Genomic DNA, 14,960 nt, shown 5'->3' on the forward strand with positions numbered 1-14,960 from the left:
TGCCCCACACAGGTTAAAATGCCTCTTCGGTACTCATTACTGCCCCACACACAGGTCAAAATGCCTCTTCGGTACTCATTACTGCCCCACACAGGTCAAAATGCCTCTTCGGTACTCATTACTGCCCCACACACAGGTCAAAATGCCTCTTCGGTACTCATTTCTGCCCCACACACAGGTCAAAATGCCTCTTCCATACTCATTACTGCCCCACACAGGTTAAAATGCCTCTTCGGTACTCATTACTGCCCCACACAGGTCAAAATGCCTCTTCGGTACTCATTACTGCCCCACACAGGTCAAAATGCCTCTTCGGTACTCATTACTGCCCCACACACAGGTCAAAATGCCTCTTCGGTACTCATTACTGCCCCACACACAGGTTAAAATGCCTCTTCCGTACTCATTACTGCCCCACACAAGTCAAAATGCCTCTTCGGTACTCATTACTGCCCCACACAGGTCAAAATGCCTCTTCGGTACTCATTACTGCCCCACACACAGGTTAAAATGCCTCTTCCGTACTCATTACTGCCCCACACACAGGTCAAAATGCCTCTTCCGTACTCATTACTGCCCCACACACAGGTCAAAATGCCTCTTCGGTACTCATTACTGCCCCACACACAGGTCAAAATGCCTCTTCGGTACTCATTACTGCCCCACACACAGGTCAAAATGCCTCTTCCGTACTCATTACTGCCCCACACACAGGTCAAAATGCCTCTTCGGTACTCATTACTGCCCCACACACAGGTCAAAATGCCTCTTCGGTACTCATTACTGCCCCACACATAGGTTAAAATGCCTCTTCGGTACTCATTACTGCCGCACACACAGGTTAAAATGCCTCTAGCGTACTCATTACTGCCCCACACAGGTTAAAATGCCTCTTCGGTACTCATTACTGCCCCACACACAGGTTAAAATGCCTCTAGCGTAATCATTACTGCCCCACACAGGTCAAAATGCCTCTTCGGTACTCATTACTGCCCCACACAGGTCAAAATGCCTCTTCGGTACTCATTACTGCCCCACACAGGTCAAAATGCCTCTTCGGTACTCATTACTGCCCCACACACAGGTCAAAATGCCTCTTCGGTACTCATTACTGCCCCACACAGGTCAAAATGCCTCTTCCGTACTCATTACTGCCCCACACAGGTTAAAATGCCTCTTCGGTACTCATTACTGCCCCACACAGGTTAAAATGCCTCTTCGGTACTCATTACTGCCCCACACAGGTCAAAATGCCTCTTACGTACTCATTACTGCCCCACACAGGTTAAAATGCCTCTTCGGTACTCATTACTGCCCCACACAGGTCAAAATGCCTCTTCGGTACTCATTACTGCCCCACACAGGTCAAAATGCCTCTTCCGTACTCATTACTGCCCCACACAGGTCAAAATGCCTCTTCGGTACTCATTACTGCCCCACACACAGGTTAAAATGCCTCTAGCGTACTCATTACTGCCCCACACAGGTTAAAATGCCTCTTCGGTACTCATTACTGCCCCACACACAGGTTAAAATGCCTCTAGCGTAATCATTACTGCCCCACACAGGTCAAAATGCCTCTTCGGTACTCATTACTGCCCCACACAGGTCAAAATGCCTCTTCGGTACTCATTACTGCCCCACACAGGTCAAAATGCCTCTTCGGTACTCATTACTGCCCCACACACAGGTCAAAATGCCTCTTCGGTACTCATTACTGCCCCACACAGGTCAAAAATGCCTCTTCCGTACTCATTACTGCCCCACACAGGTTAAAATGCCTCTTCGGTACTCATTACTGCCCCACACAGGTTAAAATGCCTCTTCGGTACTCATTACTGCCCCACACAGGTCAAAATGCCTCTTCCGTACTCATTACTGCCCCACACAGGTCAAAATGCCTCTTCCGTACTCATTACTGCCCCACACAGGTCAAAATGCCTCTTCGGTACTCATTACTGCCCCACACAGGTCAAAATGCCTCTTGCGTACTCATTACTGCCCCACACAGGTCAAAATGCCTCTTGCGTACTCATTACTGCCCCACACAGGTCAAAATGCCTCTTCCATACTCATTACTGCCCCACACAGGTTAAAATGCCGAAAACATTTTTTTTTGTTGCATGTACATTTTTGTTTAGATGGAAGAAGTAGACAGATAGTTTTTTGGAAGAACATACCAGCCGTAAGATTATTACTCAGCGAAACTTCGTATTTTATGAGTAACAAACGTATTTTGACATAACGCTTGCAGAGCTGGTGAATCTGAGCTTCATTTCTGGTTAGAGAAGATCTCTAACTGACAGATACTGGGACAGGTGAGTAGTCGACCCGCTAGACCGAACAACAGAGTGACAGTTACGAGGAACACATGGGTTCCCCTAAATGCAACCAAGTTAAACTTGGAGCTTATAAATAATACTAATTTAACCATTAATGAAAGTGACTAATTTAACCAGTAATTAATTTAACTAATTTAAACATGAATTAATTTAACTAATTTAAACAGTAATTAATTTAACTAATTTAAACAGTAATTAATTTAACTAATTTAACCAGTTATAAATCATACTAATTTAACCATTAATTAAACTAATTTAGCCAGTTATAAATAATACTAATTTAACCATTAAATCAAATCAAATGTAATTTGTGACATACACATGGTTAGCAGATGTTAATTTAACCATGAATTAATTTAACTAATTTAACCATTTAACCAGTTGTAAATGCTCAAATAAAAGCTTATACCAAACTAAACTAGCAACCCCACGTTATGGATTAAAAAATTATAAAGTTTCAATGTTTCTACACTTGTCATCCCAGAACCAGTCCCGTATCTCATCCCCTTTTGTCAGGTGTCCCAAATCAGAACCAGTCCCGTATCTCAGCCCCATTTGTCAGGTGTCCCAAATCAGAACCAGTCCCGTATCTCAGCCCCATTTGTCAGGTGTCCCAAATCAGAACCAGTCCCGTATCTCAGCCCCATTTGTCAGGTGTCCCAAATCAGAACCAGTCCCGTATCTCAGCCCCTTTTGTCAGGTGTCCCAAATCAGAACCAGTCCCGTATCTCAGCCCCTTTTGTCAGGTGTCCCAAATCAGAACCAGTCCCGTATCTCAGCCCCTTTTGTCAGGTGTCCCAAATCAGAACCAGTCCCGTATCTCAGCCCCTTTTGTCAGGTGTCCCAAATCAGAACCAGTCCCGTATCTCAGCCCCATTTGTCAGGTGTCCCAAATCAGAACCAGTCCCGTATCTCAGCCCCATTTGTCAGGTGTCCCAAATCAGAACCAGTCCCGTATCTCAGCCCCATTTGTCAGGTGTCCCAAATCAGAACCAGTCCCGTATCTCAGCCCCATTTGTCAGGTGTCCCAAATCAGAACCAGTCCCGTATCTCATCCCCATTTGTCAGGTGTCCCAAATCAGAACCAGTCCCGTATCTCATCCCCATTTGTCAGGTGTCCCAAATCAGAACCAGTCCCGTATCTCAGCCCCATTTGTCAGGTGTCCCAAATCAGAACCAGTCCCGTATCTCATCCCCATTTGTCAGGTGTCCCAAATCAGAACCAGTCCCGTATCTCATCCCCATTTGTTAGGTGTCCCAAATCAGAACCAGTCCCGTATCTCAGCCCCAAATCTTATTTCAACACAACAAATATATTTTTTGTGTGAGCAAGATGAATCAATGAATTCCGGCTACAACAGTGTAGACCCAGAGACGATCATCGAATGTCATTTTTTTTAGGGTGTTTGGATGCTGGACTTGGAGTGAATCAAAATGTAAAACACTTGTTTTTTCGGTGATTTCTTTGACAATAAGATACAAAAATCATGACTGGCTTTCTTCATTATTTTTTTTTTTTTAAAGATCATTAAAAAACATGTAACGTTAAATAGTCTTTACTATTAGGTCCATAGGAGGAGTACAAACAGATAATACAGACCCCCTTATGACACTGCCTACCAGGCCACTTGCTGTTTGATATCCCCAGGGAGGGTGAAGACCATGTAAGCCCCCTGTAATTCTCTGTTTGGGCTGCTAGGTTAGGGTTAATTCCCAAGGAGTTATGCAGTGTTTTCATGAAGTCAGGCTGTTTTCATTGACCCCCCTCTTGCAGATGGGACAGCAAAGCAGTGTAATCTGCCCAGTGGGAGCATGGCTCCTGATCACCTGGCTTTCAGAGACTTCAGAAACCAGTCTCTGTCCAGCCCAACCATCCGTCCCAGAGGACCTTGTCGCTCACTCCTGGCTGGCCTGGCACTGCCCCCAGCAGGTCTGTGTCTGTGGCCTCTGGGTGTGGCGTGGATCCAAGGCCTGTGCTGATGTTGTTTACCCTGTTTTAGAGCCACCATCCAGGACGTGCTTGGCTAGCCACCACGGTTCTTAACCATCATGTTACGGTCAACTCTGCTGTGAAAGGGAAGGTCAGGATTATGAGGGTCTATTTGCTCTAGAGGCCCCATCAAATGTTCCTCTCTGCCCCCCTCCCTGAGGCCTGCTACCCATCTCCCTGGTCCCTCAGACAGCTCTGAACCGAGGGGTTATCCACCCCTTGACCTTGTTCTGACCATGGCAATTGACCTCCAAACGGACACACTGACCGTTGGTGCTCAGCCACTGTTGTGGTCATGAAGATAACTGATGCAAAAATGTTACAATGTAACATAGAGAGATCTAGCTAACATAAAGAGATCTAGCTAACATAGAGAGATCTAGCTAACATATAGAGATCTAGCTAACATAGAGAGATCTAGCTAACATATAGAGATCTAGTTAACATAGAGAGATCTAGTTAACATAGAGAGATCTAGCTAACATAAATAGATCTAGCTAACATAGAGAGATCTAGCTAACATAAAGAGATCTAGTTAACATAGAGAGATCTAGTTAACATAGAGAGATCTAGCTAACATAAAGAGATCTAGCTAACATAGAGATATCTAGCTAACATATAGAGATCTAGCTAACATAGAGAGATCTAGCTAACATATAGAGATCTAGTTAACATAGAGAGATCTAGTTAACATAGAGAGATCTAGCTAACATAAAGAGATCTAGCTAACATAGAGAGATCTAGCTAACATATAGAGATCTAGTTAACATAGAGAGATCTAGTTAACATAGAGAGATCTAGCTAACATAAATAGATCTAGCTAACATAGAGAGATCTAGCTAACAAAGAGATCTAGCTAACATAGAGAGATCTAGCTAGCATAGAGAGATCTAGCTAACATAGAGAGATCTAGCTAACATAGAGAAAGCTAGTTAACATAGAGAGATCTAGCTAACATAGAGAGATCTAGCTAACATAAATAGATCTAGCTAACATAGAGAGATCTAGCTAACATAAAGAGATCTAGCTAACATAGAGAGATCTAGCTAACATAGAGACAGCTAGTTAACATAGAGAGATCTAGCTAACATAGAGAGATCTAGGCTATTTTCTAATGATTCTGTACTGAAGGAGAGCAGAGGTAATCCTCAGTTCATGTCACCCTTTGATCCATGAACCCCGAGCATTGCTCTTTAAGAAGCACAAATCTCCCACACCCCCTTCTATGAATCATGATAGATATTGTCTAATAGGCCTATCCACTGAAAAAACATCAAATACTGCCTGGTTTTCTTCTTCACTCATCAGCTCATTTTACAGCTAGCAGGACTGACATTTTTTATATTCCTATAATTAGTTAATTACTGGTAATGACCTAGACCAATTAAACCTTATTCATTGGCTGTTTAGAGAAACGCACACATTCCAAGGCAATGGATATCAAGGGGTAAGATAGTCATCGGGTGTCACCTTAACCGTTAAACAAGGACCTTCAGTGTGATATACACTGCCTACACTGTAAATATGCAGTGAACTCCAGAGGAAACTCACCATCCCATTTTGTGGATGTTGCAGCACTGATACCATTTCTAGGGTTAGAAAAATCAACATGAACTCATCAACTCACTGCATAATTTGACATCTGACTATAATATATCTGTCACATTCTGACCATAGTTCTTGTGTGTTTTCCTTGTTTTGGTGTTGGTCAGGACGTGAGCTGGGTGGGCATTCTCTGTTGTGTGTCTAGTTTGTCTATTTCTATGTTTGGCCTGATATGCTTCTCAATCAGAGGCAGGTGTTAGTCATTGTCTCTGATTTGGAACCATATTTAGGTAGCCTGTTTTATGTTTGGTTTTGTGGGTGGTTGTTTCCTGTCTTTGTGTTCTCTGGACCAGATAGGACTGTTTCCTGTCTTTGTGTTCTCTGCACCAGATAGGACTGTTTCCTGTCTTTGTGTTCTCTGCACCAGATAGGACTGTTTCCTGTCTTTGTGTTCTCTGCACCAGATAGGACTGTTTCCTGTCTTTGTGTTCTCTGCACCAGATAGGACTGTTTCCTGTCTTTGTGTTCTCTGCACCAGATAGGACTGTTTCCTGTCGTTGTGTTCTCTGCACCAGATAGGACTGTTTCCTGTCTTTGTGTTCTCTGCACCAGATAGGACTGTTTCCTGTCTTTGTGTTCTCAGCACCAGATATGACTGTTTCCTGTCTTTGTGTTCTCTGCACCAGAGAGGACTGTTTCCTGTCTTTGTGTTCTCTGCACCAGATAGGACTGTTTCGGTTTTGCCACATTTGTTATTTTGTATTTGTGTTAATGTTTAGTTTTTATTAAAAACATGAACTCTAACCACGCTGCATTTGGTCCTCCTCTCCTTCGACGGAAGAAAGTCCTTACAATATCCTACTCAGAGTGAACTATAATGTATCCTACTCACAGTGAACTATAATATATCCTACTCACAGTGAACTATGATGTATCCTACTCACAGTGAACTATGATGTATCCTACTCACAGTGAACTATAATGTATCCTACTCACAGTGAACTATAATGTATCTTACTCACAGTGAACTATGATGTATCCTACTCACAGTGAACTATAATATATCCTACTCACAGTGAACTATAATGTATCCTACTCACAGTGAACTATAATGTATCTTACTCACAGTGAACTATAATGTATCCTACTCACAGTGAACTATAATATATCCTACTCACAACTATAATATATCCTACTCACAACTATAATATATCCTACTCACAGTGAACTATAATGTATCCTACTCACAGTGAACTATAATATATCCTACTCACAGTGAACTATAATATATCCTACTCACAGTGAACTATAATATATCCTACTCACAACTATAATATATCCTACTCACAGTGAACTATAATATATCCTACTCACAGTGAACTATAATGTATCCTACTCACAGTGAACTATAATATATCCTACTCACAGTGAACTATAATATATCCTACTCACAGTGAACTATAATGTATCCTACTCACAGTGAACTATAATATATCCTACTCACAACTATAATATATCCTACTCACAATGAACTATAATGTATCCTACTCACAGTGAACTATAATATATCCTACTCACAACTATAATGTATCCTACTCACAGTGAACTATAATATATCCTACTCACAGTGAACTATAATATATCCTACTCACAACTATAATATATCCTACTCACAGTGAACTATAATATATCCTACTCTGAACTATAATATATCCTACTCACAGTGAACTATAATATATCCTACTCACAGTGAACTATAATATATCCTACTCACAGTCAACTATAATGTATCCTACTCACAGTGAACTATAATATATCCTACTCACAGTGAACTATGATGTATCCTACTCACAGTGAACTATGATGTATCCTACTCACAGTGAACTATAATGTATCCTACTCACAGTGAACTATAATGTATCTTACTCACAGTGAACTATGATGTATCCTACTCACAGTGAACTATAATATATCCTACTCACAGTGAACTATAATGTATCCTACTCACAGTGAACTATAATGTATCTTACTCACAGTGAACTATAATGTATCCTACTCACAGTGAACTACAATATATCCTACTCACAACTATAATATATCCTACTCACAACTATAATATATCCTACTCACAGTGAACTATAATGTATCCTACTCACAGTGAACTATAATATATCCTACTCACAGTGAACTATAATATATCCTACTCACAGTGAACTATAATATATCCTACTCACAACTATAATATATCCTACTCACAGTGAACTATAATATATCCTACTCACAGGGAACTATAATGTATCCTACTCAGTGAACTATAATATATCCTACTCACAACTATAATATATCCTACTCACAGTGAACTATAATATATCCTACTCACAGTGAACTATAATATATCCTACTCACAACTATAATATATCCTACTCACAGTGAACTATAATATATCCTACTCACAATGAACTATAATATATCCTACTCACAACGAACTATAATATATCCTACTCACAACTATAATATATCCTACTCACAGTGAACTATAATATATCCTACTCACAGTGAACTATAATATATTCTACTCACAGTGAACTATAATGTATCCTACTCACAACTATAATGTATCCTACTCACAGTGAACTATAATATATCCTACTCACAGTGAACTATAATATATCCTACTCACAACTATAATGTATCCTACTCACAGTGAACTATAATGTATCCTACTCACAGTGAACTATAATGCATCCTACTCACAACTATAATGTATCCTACTCACAGTGAACTATAATATATCCTACTCACAGTGAACTATAATATATCCTACTCCCAGTGAACTATAATATATCCTACTCACAACTATAATATATCCTACTCACAGTGAACTATAATATATCCTACTCACAGTGAACTATAATATATCCTACTCACAGTGAACTATGATATATCCTACTCACAACTATAATGTATCCTACTCACAGTGAACTATAATATATCCTACTCACAGTGAACTATAATATATCCTACTCACTGTGAACTATAATATATCCTACTCACAGTGAACTATAATATATCCTACTCACAGTGAACTATGATATATCCTACTCACAACTATAATATATCCTACTCACAACTATAATATATACTACTCACAGTGAACTATAATGTATCCTACTCACAGTGAACTATAATATATCCTTCTCACAGTGAACTATAATGTATCCTACTCACAGTGAACTATAATATATCCTACTCACAGTGAACTATAATATATCCTACTCACAGTCAACTATAATATATCCTACTCACAACTATAATGTATCCTACTCACAACTATAATATATCCTACTCACAGTCAACTATAATATATCCTACTCACAACTATAATATATCCTACTCACAGTGAACTATAATGTATCCTACTCACAACTATAATATATCCTACTCACAGTGAACTATAATATATCCTACTCACAACTATAATATATCCTACTCACAGTGAACTATAATGTATCCTACTCACAGTGAACTATAATATATCCTACTCACAGTGAACTATAATATATCCTACTCACAGTGAACTATAATATATCCTACTCACAGTGAACTATAATATATCCTACTCACAACTATAATATATCCTACTCACAAGTATAATATATCCTACTCACAGTGAACTATAATATATCCTACTTACAGTGAACTATAATATATCCTACTCACAGTGAACTATAATTTATCCTACTCACAACTATAATATATCCTACTCACAGTGAACTATAATATATCCTACTTACAGTGAACTATAATATATCCTACTCACAGTGAACTATAATGTATCCTACTCACAGGGAACTATAATGTATCCTACTCACAGTCAACTATAATATATCCTACTCACAGTCAACTATAATATATCCTACTCACAACTATAATATATCCTACTCACAGTGAACTATAATGTATCCTACTCACAGTGAACTATAATATATCCTACTCACAGGGAACTATAATGTATCCTACTCAGTGAACTATAATATATCCTACTCACAACTATAATATATCCTACTCACAGTGAACTATAATATATCCTACTCACAGTGAACTATAATATATCCTACTCACAACGAACTATAATATATCCTACTCACAACTATAATATATCCTACTCACAGTGAACTATAATATATCCTACTCACAACTATAATATATCCTACTCACAACTATAATATATCCTACTCACAGTGAACTATAATATATCCTACTCACAACTATAATATATCCTACTCACAGTGAACTATAATGTATCCTACTTACAGTGAACTATAATATATCCTACTCACAACGAACTATAATATATCCTACTCACAACTATAATATATCCTACTCACAGTGAACTATAATGTATCCTACTCACAGTGAACTATAATGTATCCTACTCACAGTGAACTATAATGTATCCTACTCACAGTGAACTATAATGTATCCTACTCACAAGTATAATATATCCTACTCACAGTGAACTATAATGTGAACTATAATATATCCTACTCACAGTGAACTATAATATATCCTACTCACAGTGAACTATAATATATCCTACTTACAGTGAACTATAATGTATCCTACTCACAGTGAACTATAATATATCCTACTCACAACTATAATATATCCTACTCACAGTGAACTATAATATATCCTACTCACAGTGAACTATAATATATCCTACTTACAGTGAACTATAATGTATCCTACTCACAGTGAACTATAATATATCCTACTCACAGTGAACTATAATATATCCTACTCACAACTATAATATATCCTACTCACAGTGAACTATAATATATCCTACTCACAGTGAACTATAATATATCCTACTTACAGTGAACTATAATATATCCTACTCACAGTGAACTATAATTTATCCTACTCACAACTATAATATATCCTACTCACAGTGAACTATAATATATCCTACTCACAGTGAACTATAATATATCCTACTCACAGTGAACTATAATATATCCTACTTACAGTGAACTATAATATATCCTACTCACAGTGAACTATAATGTATCCTACTCACAGGGAACTATAATGTATCCTACTCACAGTCAACTATAATATATCCTACTCACAGTCAACTATAATATATCCTACTCACAACTATAATATATCCTACTCACAGTGAACTATAATATATTCTACTCACAGTGAACTATAATGTATCCTACTCACAGTGAACTATAATATATCCTTCTCACAGTGAACTATAATGTATCCTACTCACAGTGAACTATAATATATCCTACTCACAGTGAACTATAATATATCCTACTCACAGTCAACTATAATATATCCTACTCACAACTATAATGTATCCTACTCACAACTATAATATATCCTACTCACAGTCAACTATAATATATCCTACTCACAGTGAACTATAATATATCCTACTCACAGTGAACTATAATATATCCTACTCACAACTATAATATATCCTACTCACAGTGAACTATAATATATCCTACTCACAACTATAATGTATCCTACTCACAGTGAACTATAATGTATCCTACTCACAGTGAACTATAATATATCCTACTCACAGTGAACTATAATATATCCTACTCACAGTGAACTATAATATATCCTACTCACAGTGAACTATAATATATCCTACTCACAATTATAATATATCCTACTCACAGTGAACTATAATATATCCTACTCACAGTGAACTATAATATATCCTACTTACAGTGAACTATAATATATCCTACTCACAGTGAACTATAATTTATCCTACTCACAACTATAATATATCCTACTCACAGTGAACTATAATATATCCTACTCACAGTGAACTATAATATATCCTACTCACAGTGAACTATAATATATCCTACTTACAGTGAACTATAATATATCCTACTCACAGTGAACTATAATGTATCCTACTCACAGGGAACTATAATGTATCCTACTCACAGTCAACTATAATATATCCTACTCACAGTCAACTATAATATATCCTACTCACAACTATAATATATCCTACTCACAGTGAACTATAATATATCCTACTCACAGTGAACTATAATGTATCCTACTCACAGTGAACTATAATATATCCTACTCACAGTGAACTATAATATATCCTACTCACAACTATAATATATCCTACTTACAGTGAACTATAATATATCCTACTCACAGTGAACTATAATATATCCTACTCACAACGAACTATAATATATCCTACTCACAACTATAATATATCCTACTTACAGTGAACTATAATATATCCTACTCACAACTATAATATATCCTACTCACAACTATAATATATCCTACTCACAGTGAACTATAATGTATCCTACTCACAGTGAACTATAATATATCCTACTCACAGTGAACTATAATGTATCCTACTTACAGTGAACTATAATATATCCTACTCACAACGAACTATAATATATCCTACTCACAACTATAATATATCCTACTCACAGTGAACTATAATGTATCCTACTCACAGTGAACTATAATGTATCCTACTCACAGTGAACTATAATGTATCCTACTTACAGTGAACTATAATATATCCTACTCACAGTGAACTATAATATATCCTACTCACAACGAACTATAATATATCCTACTCACAGTGAACTATAATATATCCTACTCACAGTGAACTATAATATATCCTACTTACAGTGAACTATAATGTATCCTACTCACAGTGAACTATAATATATCCTACTCACAACTATAATATATCCTACTCACAGTGAACTATAATATATCCTACTCACAGTGAACTATAATATATCCTACTCACAGTGAACTATAATGTATCCTACTCACAGTGAACTATAATATATCCTACTCACAGTGAACTATAATATATCCTACTCACAATTATAATATATCCTACTCACAGTGAACTATAATATATCCTACTCACAGTGAACTATAATATATCCTACTTACAGTGAACTATAATATATCCTACTCACAGTGAACTATAATTTATTCTACTCACAACTATAATATATCCTACTCACAGTGAACTATAATATATCCTACTCACAGTGAACTATAATATATCCTACTCACAGTGAACTATAATATATCCTACTTACAGTGAACTATAATATATCCTACTCACAGTGAACTATAATGTATCCTACTCACAGGAACTATAATGTATCCTACTCACAGTCAACTATAATATATCCTACTCACAGTCAACTATAATATATCCTACTCACAACTATAATATATCCTACTCACAGTGAACTATAATATATCCTACTCACAGTGAACTATAATGTATCCTACTCACAGTGAACTATAATATATCCTACTCACAGTGAACTATAATATATCCTACTCACAACTATAATATATCCTACTCACAGTGAACTATAATATATCCTACTCACAGTGAACTATAATATATCCTACTCACAACGAACTATAATATATCCTACTCACAACTATAATATATCCTACTCACAGTGAACTATAATATATCCTACTCACAACTATAATATATCCTACTCACAACTATAATATATCCTACTCACAGTGAACTATAATATATCCTACTCACAGTGAACTATAATGTATCCTACTCACAGTGAACTATAATATATCCTACTCACAGGGAACTATAATATATCCTACTCACAACGAACTATAATATATCCTACTCACAACTATAATATATCCTACTCACAGTGAACTATAATATATCCTACTCACAGTGAACTATAATATATTCTACTCACAGTGAACTATAATGTATCCTACTCACAGTGAACTATAATGTATCCTACTCACAGTGAACTATAATATATCCTACTCACAGTGAACTATAATATATCCTACTCACAACGAACTATAATATATCCTACTCACAGTGAACTATAATGTATCCTACTCACAGTGAACTATAATATATCCTACTTACAGTGAACTATAATGTATCCTACTCACAGTGAACTATAATATATCCTACTCACAGTGAACTATAATATATCCTACTCACAACGAACTATAATATATCCTACTCACAGTGAACTATAATATATCCTACTCACAGTGAACTATAATATATCCTACTCACAGTGAACTATAATATATCCTACTCACAGTGAACTATAATATATCCTACTTACAGTGAACTATAATATATCCTACTCACAGTGAACTATAATATATCCTACTCACAACTATAATGTATCCTACTCACAGTGAACTATAATGTATCCTACTCACAGTGAACTATAATATATCCTACTCACAGTGAACTATAATATATCCTACTCACAACTATAATATATCCTACTCACAGTGAACTATAATATATCCTACTCACAACTATAATGTATCCTACTCACAGTGAACTATAATGTATCCTACTCACAGTGAACTATAATATATCCTACTCACAGTGAACTATAATATATCCTACTCACAGTGAACTATAATATATCCTACTCACAGTGAACTATAATATATCCTACTCACAGTGAACTATAATATATCCTACTCACAGTGAACTATAATATATCCTACTCACAACTATAATGTATCCTACTCACAGTGAACTATAATGTATCCTACTCACAGTGAACTATAATATATCCTACTCACAGTGAACTATAATGTATCCTACTCACAGTGAACTATAATATATCCTACTCACAGTGAACTATAATGTATCCTACTCAGTGAACTATAATATATCCTACTCACAGTGAACTATAATATATCCTACTCACAACGAACTATAATATATCCTACTCACAGTGAACTATAATATATCCTACTCACAGTGAACTATAATGTATCCTACTCACAGTGAACTATAATATATCCTACTCACAGTGAACTATAATGTATCCTACTCACAGTGAACTATAATATATCCTACTCACAGTGAACTATAATATATCCTACTCACAGTGAACTATAATATATCCTACTCACAGTGAACTATAATATATCCTACTCACAACTATAATGTATCCTACTCACAGTGAACTATAATGTATCCTACTCAC

General features: G+C 36.7%; 1 long non-coding RNA gene across 1 annotated transcript; it reads left to right on the forward strand.

Moving 5' to 3' along the window:
• Window positions 1-2,906: 2,906 nt before the first annotated feature.
• On the forward strand, window positions 2,907-3,548 carry LOC127915568 (uncharacterized). The gene is made up of 3 exons (XR_008091360.1): window positions 2,907-2,996; window positions 3,181-3,364; window positions 3,457-3,548. It is a non-coding gene; the product is annotated as an uncharacterized LOC127915568 (long non-coding RNA).
• The last annotated feature ends 11,412 nt before the right edge of the window (window positions 3,549-14,960 follow it).

This window comes from Oncorhynchus keta, chromosome 35, assembly GCF_023373465.1.
Source record: "Oncorhynchus keta strain PuntledgeMale-10-30-2019 chromosome 35, Oket_V2, whole genome shotgun sequence".
In the NCBI taxonomy this organism is placed as follows: Eukaryota; Metazoa; Chordata; class Actinopteri; order Salmoniformes; family Salmonidae; genus Oncorhynchus; species Oncorhynchus keta.